General features: G+C 45.8%; 1 protein-coding gene across 12 annotated transcripts in view; it reads left to right on the top strand.

The window, feature by feature from the left end:
- Positions 1-224: 224 nt before the first annotated feature.
- The window catches only part of CEP250 (centrosomal protein 250), a 44,259-nt gene continuing 37,038 nt past the window's right edge, over positions 225-7,445 (top strand). For 4 of the 12 annotated variants that reach the window (XM_045806034.2, XM_045806028.2, XM_045806019.2 and 1 more), the window contains exon 1: positions 225-353. The gene's annotated coding sequence lies outside the window, so the exon portion shown is untranslated. Of the gene's footprint in view, positions 354-3,566; positions 3,612-5,201; positions 6,702-7,445 lie in introns of those variants that run through there. The other 8 variants (XM_087853618.1, XM_045806050.2, XM_045806057.2 and 5 more) reach the window with 6 other exon arrangements.

Below are 7,445 nucleotides of genomic sequence, written 5' to 3'. Positions count from 1 at the left end.
GGACAAGATTTTTCTGTTACCAAGACTTCCCTTTCTCGAATCCAGCAACCCTGGCTGTCCTCATTTCTGGCCAGGGAATCTTACATCTCTTGATGTAATCCACTGTTCCTTCTGGGCCACTCCAGTAAGTCGGCTGCCAGTACTCAACATGGCGGCAGGCCCCGAAGCGGCACAATCCGTCTATGGGTCTCCTACTCGGGGGGCGGGGCCCCCCGCCGGGGCGGGAGCCTGGGGGCGGGGTCTGGGCCGCCGCCGGGCGCTGGACTCCCGCCCCCGGCCGGGCCTTAGTGGCTGCATCTCCCGTTCCGGCGCTGAGGATCACGCTGGAAATCGCGGGAGCTGAGCGTGGTGAGGTGGGGCCTCAAGGGCAGGCGGGAGGTGCCCGGGTTAACGGTCCGAGGCCTAGAGACGCGCCCGTGAAGGGCGCCTTAGGGAATCCCGTTGGAGCAGCGGCTTCCCGTTCCCCAGGAGGAACCTGAGGCCCAGAAAGGGCTTGGGACCCGTCCTAAGGATTTCGGCCCCTTGTCTCCGCGTCCATCTGCGACCACCACTCTGGGCTCCAGCCCGCGCAGAAAGGGATCTTCCCGACCCTCGTATCCAGCAGCTGCGGAGTCTGGGGGTGTCAGGAAAAGGCGCTGTGCTTTGCTGCGCGCGTCTTGCTCCTGGCTCCCAGAATTTTGCGGCTCCCTCTGCCCTTGGGGCTTTGCACGTGATCTGTCCTAAAGCCCAGTAGCACCCTCCGCCCCGCTCCGGAACTCTGGTTATTCGCGACTCAACTCAGATACCACTTCCTTGGAAACCTTTCCCCAGCGCTTTCTGCAGGCGCTGTTAATCCCCCTGCTGGGTTTTTGAACTCGTTGCACGGAGTTATTTTCCAGCCCCTCTTGTACACCCGTGCACTTGGGGCGTTATGCCTTGCGTTTTTCATCCCTATGTAAGAGAGTCTGGCATATGATGGTATTAATAATATTTCCTAAATAGTCACGAAGCGTCAAATGCTACTAAATGCATTACATGCGAAGGCCCATTTAATCCTCACAGCAATTTCGTAAAGTGGGTTCTATGTCTTCACATTTTATGCATGAGAAACAGGCATTCGTAGATCATTTTGCCTAGAGTTCCACAACTAATTAGTGAGTGGAACTGGGAAATGAATTCTAGGCTGTCTGTCCCTAGGGCATGTGATAATTTCACCGAATTGCCTTTGGGTTTGATAAATGTCTATTGAATTGGTTTTTACTTTAACCCCGTGTGTTATGGTGGCCAGTTATGATGTGCATTTGACTGAGAGGGCTTGGAAAGGAGAATTGATGTTCCCAAATATATAAAGTGAGTTTGTGGCAAAACCCCAGGCTAGAACCTACTGCCAGCCCTCTGTCCCTTCAGGCACATCTACCTTTCTTTTCTCCTTTTCCATCAGAGAGCTGCAGACCTAGGCCTCATCATTTCACAGCCTTTAGAAAGAACCCCTCACAGAGCTGTGATTTCATGTTACATGATTTAGGTGGCAGCTTAATGTAATGGATTAAGCCTAGAATTTGGAAACACATTGGGGTTTCATGTTTGCTCGGCTACCAATCATTTATATCCCTATTTTTGATACTCATTTTTCTTGTCTGGAAAATGAAGGCAATGATCTTATCTCAAAGGCTTTTTTTTGTGTGTGTGAAGATTGCAAATAATTGTTTTGAGAGAGTAAAGTGCTATATAAACTACATGATCTGGTTTTTTACCTTTTGGAAATTTATAGAGCTGTGAGCATTTTGTAAGACCATTGGTGATGTGGCTCATGTTACCTAATGCCTTTATATTCTTTCATTCAGTCAGTCAAATATTTAATGAGTACCTGCTATATACCAGGCACTGTTTTAGGAGCTGGGAATATAGCAGTCAATAAAACTATTCTTGCCCTTGGGAAATTTACATTCTGATAAGTATATTACACATAATAATCAGATAGGGACAGATAACATATGGTAAAGTAAATAGAAATACCAGTGTGTGTGGAGAGGTGGTGGTATTTTATATTTGGTGGTTAGGGAACAACTTTAACTGAGAAGGTGACACTTGAACAGAGATCTGAAGGTTGTAAGGGAGTGAGTGAGTCAAGAAGATAACTGGAGGAAGAGGCCCAGAGACGAGTGAGTGGCTTGTTATGTTCCAGGCACAAGCAGCAAGGAGGGCTGTGTGGCTGGGGAGGAGCAGGAAATGAAATTAAAACAATTGGAGGCTGGGATCAAATAATTAGGAGCCCATAGGCCCTGAGGATGATTTTGGTTTTTCCCCTGAGTAGCCATTGGAGGGTTCTGAGTTGCATAATCTGTCACTGTTTTAAAAGGATCACTCTGATTACTCTGTTGAGAAGGAACAAATTCTAGAATCAAGGGTGGAAACATGACTGTCTAGGAAGCTTTTGCAGTAATCCGGAGGTATTTTCTATGACTGGGCAAGAAATCACCCCCAAACTTAACAACTTGAAATAGCAATTGTTATCTCCTACAGTGTGGATTAGAAATCTAGGAGTGGGGCACAGTCGGGTTAAGCGTCCGACTCTTGGTTTTGGCTCAGATCGTGATCTCTGGGTTGTGGAATCTAGCCCTGCATGGGGCTCCTGGCTTGGGATTCTCTTTCCCACTCCCTCTGCCCCTCCTGCTCGCGCTCTCGCGCTCTCTCTCTCTCTCAAAATAAATAAATCTTAAAAAAATAAAAAAGGATCCTAGGAGCAATTTAGCTGGGTGTTTCTGGCTTAGGATCTCTCTGGAGATGGCAGTCAAATTGATGGCTGCTCTGCTCCCAAGATGTTTCCTTACTGCTGGGCCTTTTCATTGAGCTGCCTGAGGGTCCTCAGGACGTGGTGGAGAGAGTGGAGAGAGAGAGAGGCTGTAGTGCCTTTTATGACCTTTTCTTGGAAGTCATTTCTACTTTATTCAGCTTCATTAACTTTATTCCAGTTCCTACTCTAGAAGAGAGAATTAGGCTCTGCTTCTTGAAGGGAGGAATATCAAAGAATTTGTGGGCATACCTTAAAGCCACCACACCAGGCAAGAGGGTGTGGCTTGGCTCAGGATGGTGGTGGTGAGGGGTTGAAAAGTGATAGGATCTGGTAGAGCCAACAGGATTTGGCGACAGATTGGTTACAGGATGTGGGAGAATGGCGTAAATATGACGAGGCTTTGGGCTTGAGCAGCCAGAGGATGGAATTGCCATATACTGAAATGGGGAAGATTGGAGGAGCAGAAGTTCACTTTTGCACAGGTTAACTTTGAGGTGCCTGCTAATTTTTTGTGTTTGGAATAAGAAACAAATTGCCTTTGCAAACAAATACATATAGTTCCTTTGCTCAGGAAGTAAAATGTTGTGCCCTTGAGCATTTTTCCTTTCTTTGCTTTAAGTGACAAATTCTATTTAATGATACTAGTGCCATCTTAGTCTTTGCAATATATACACCTTCAAGTCTAGGTGGTGTTGCGTCTATTTAAACTTGATTTAAATACCCCTTCTGGAGTGTTTCGGGTGAGGGGAACTAAACATAATGTATATCACTCTTCTGTCACTTTCCAACCTAGGTTCAGAGGTGACTGCCCTTCCAGTCTGGTTCCTAGCAAAAGCAGGTCAGTCTTGCTCATGTCTGTATCACTGTGGTAGACTGAGCTCCAATTCATGAGCACTTATGGGATAAATTAATGCATAAAAGAAGTGAATCTTTCTCCTTTTCCTGTCTGTTCAGTGCTTTGCAGTTTACAAAGCCCGCTGGCATCCATTATCTCATGTGATCATGATCCAGGTTGTTACCAGTTGCCAACTACTGACCTTTTCCTTTTCTGGGGGGACACTGAAACCTACCTTTCTTTTTTCTCTTTTTTTAAAGATTTTATTTATTTGTCAGAAAGAAGGGTGGGGGGCACAGCAGGGAGAGCAGCAGGCAGAGGGAGAAGCAGGCTCCCCACTGAGCAGAGAGCCCAATGCAGGATTCGATCCCAGGACCCTGGGATTATAACCTGAGCTGAAGGCAGACGCTTAACCAACTGAGCCACCCAGGCGTCCCTGAAACCTACCTTTCTTGTGGCGCTGTGCTAGTTTGTTCTCTGGCAGATCTGACACAGTGTTCCTAAAACAGTCCTAAAGTGCCTCTTGTGGAAACTCAGAACTAAATCTCAATTTCAGAAAGATTCCCGAGATAATTTTTCTCTCTTCGCTCCCTCTTTTTATGCTGGTTTTAATGAATTTTAAGTTTTATGGGGATTTTTTTTTGTTTTAATCATGAAACACTTAAATCATTTTTAAGATAAACTGTTTTTAAAACAATTTTAGATTTTAAAAAAATTGCACAAAACAGAGAGTTCCCACATGCCCTGCACCCTGTTTCCCCATCGTAATACCTTAATTCGTATGGTACATTTGCTACAATTCCAAATCATTTTTTGAGGTAAATGGAGCATATAAGTAAAACATGAACAAAATGAAGTTACTGCATTTCTGGAGGCCTCAGTTTCCTTATCTGTAAAACGGGAGAATTGAACTAAATTTTTAAATATAGCTAAAATTTTTAAGTTATCTACTGAAGTGAAATAATCCTATAATTCCAATATAATTCCACTTCTTTACTGAAGTATTACTGTCACCTTCCCAAATAATGTATACATGTTAACAGCAGCCTTTTTTTTTTTTAAAGATTATTTGAGAGAGAGAGCACACATGCACAAGAAGGGGGAGGGGGAGGGGCAGTGGGAGAGGGAGAGAGGAAGCTGACTCCGTGCTGAGCGCAGAGCCCAGCTTGGGGTTCGATCTCACAACCCATGAGATCACGACCTGAGCCAAAACCAAGAGTTGAACGCTGAACTGACTGAGCCACCCAGGCGCCCCTGCATGTTAACAGCAGCCTTAGCCTCATCCTAAGAGAGGGCTTAGTATGAGAATTCTGGGGACTGTGGCAGAACTGCCTGTAGAGATAGTAGGTTGAACTATACGACATTACCATTTCTGTAGGTTAAAAAGTGGGCAAATATTGGCAATTTTGTATGGTTCAAACAAAATGGGGGGGCAGGAATTCCAAGGAGGGAGAGGGAGCCCTTGGGACCTCTGAGCCTCCCACTGGGTACAGGAACCCAGCCCCAGCCCTCACAAGATTAGGAGAGAAAAAGGTCCATCAGGTCCCTTGAAGCAACTCAGAGCTACCTTTGTTTTGCTTGCGGTGTTGGCAGCAAGAGTGGTTTCCCAGCAAGTCTGTACCTTCTACACGGGGAGAGACGGAGCCAGCATTTCACACAGCCGCGGTGAGCTGGTTGACACAGCCCTGGTGGAAGGGAAGGGTAGAAAAAGGATTTTTGGAGTGTGGGGGAAGACTGCGTTCACCCGGGTTAGAGGCTAGGAAGAGGCAGCCCAGGGTATTGGTGCCGCTCTACTCTTCCTACTTTATGCACTTTCCGTATGGCCTACCCCAGGCTCTACGAACTCAGCAGTCTTCTGTTGTCCAGGAGGTAATGTAAATTAGTAAACTGTGTTTTCCTCGGTAACTCTTACAAGAAAATCAACAGCGCAAGTGCGGTGATAAATGACAACTAAAATCTGCTATCAGAGTGAGGGAGAGAATAGACTGGGGTGGGGGCGGGTGGAGACTGGTGAACTGGAGAGCATATGCCCTGTCTAAGAGGGCAAACACTCCTGACTGCAGCTGCTTGTTGCCTTGTAGGAATGCGGGTCATCGGTCACTAGAGATTCTGATTTTCCAAAGGAGCCAGAAGGAAGAATTTTTTTTTAAAAGATTTATTTACTTATTTTAGAGAGAGAGAGAGCACAAGTGGGAGGGGCAGAGGGAGAGGGAGAGAGAATCTGAAGCAGACTCCGAGCTGAGCACAGAGCCTGATGCAGGGCTGAACCCCATGACCCTGAGACCATGATGTGAGCCGAAACCAAGAGTCGGCCCAGGCACCCCCAGAAGTAAGAATTTTTTGTGCATTCTCCCAATGGTAGATGTTCGTACCTAATTTGAATTCTGAAAAGCTTGACATAGGCCACATAATGGTGGAAAAGAACCAGCCAGCCACATTTGTAACCTCTGCTAAGTGTTGAGGTCTGCCTGGAGTGAAGCCCACGTGCATTTCTTCAACGTACAATGACCGAAAGGAATTAGATAGCTTCTGCTTTTGAGGAATTCACAGATTAGTAGAGAAGATAGACAAGTAATAATGATAAAATGCAATATAGTCATTAGACTCCCTCTATGTTATATATAGTTATATATATATAAATGTCTTATATATATAGTGTCGTATATGTAGCTATAAAAGTGGTTAACTCTTCCTGAGTACATCTGGGATGACATGATAGGAGGTGGCATTTGAGCCAGGATGTAGGAAACATCTTGGTGCATTAAAGGGATTTGGGGCCCCTGAAACTCCCACTGTATATGCAAATGTTAGATTTGCATTTGCTGTATATACCACTTTCTTCAGATGTTCACACCGATGGGCTGCTGGCTGGACCAAGAGGGCAGTTCTAATATTTTATTTTCTTGATAATAATTGGGAAAACAAATATTCCTTAACCCTTCTGGTGGGTGTCTCATGTCTCAGGGTTAATATTATGAGAACTCTAACCTACCCACCTCCTCCCAGGTTATCGTGTGTTTCAGAGGCCTCAGAAACTCAGAGGTCACATGGCTGGGCACCCTCATTTTTGGATGAGGGACTGCAAGGGAAATGGTATGTCCAAGATCACAGAGCCCATTAGAGGCAGAGCTTGAACTGGCACCCCAGACTCTTCTTGACCACTATGCCTCCCCCTCTCCTGGGTATCTCCCAAGGTCTCTGCTTAGGCTGGTGTCCCCCCACCTCCCCATCTCCCTTCCACCCCTATGGGGGCCCATTGCCCTCTTTTGGCCCAGCTCATGCTGGGTGAGGAGGTTTGCTATCCTACTGAAGCAGATTCCTCCCTCCCCACCCCCTCCCACCACACCCTCCACTCTCTTAATGGATCCCTAGCCTAAAATGCCTGCTACTCTGTTTCTCTGTCGGAGAGTCAGACTTGCTTGTATTCAAATCCCTAATCAACCTAATGCCAACAGTATGAACTTGGACAACTTGTTTAACCTTTTTAATTTCTTAACTGAGGCTTAACCTTTGTAAACTTCAGTTTCTTCATCCATGTACAATGAGTTATAATATTACTACGCTGAAGTACGATAGGAAGGCATTGTAAGGTTTCAAGATTCTCGTGACAACAAAATGACCTAGTGCGAGTAAAGCACTTGACTGTGACTGACCCATAGACATACTTGACAAGGATTAACTGTGATGATGATTCACACCGTTGCCAGACTACCAGATTGGGCTAAATGCCCTTCCGCTGTTTTCCCTACTGTCCTATAATGTCTCTGTTAGGATTACACAGACTACATTGTGCTGTGATTGTGTCTTTCTCCGCTTCTAGACTAGAATCACCTTCAG

This window comes from Ursus americanus, chromosome 22, assembly GCF_024610735.1.
Source record: "Ursus americanus isolate L20-20 chromosome 22, mUrsAme1.1.p, whole genome shotgun sequence".
Lineage (NCBI taxonomy): Eukaryota > Metazoa > Chordata > Mammalia > Carnivora > Ursidae > Ursus > Ursus americanus.
Note: the sequence above shows the minus strand (reverse complement) of the source record. Positions and strands in the feature narration are given on the sequence as shown.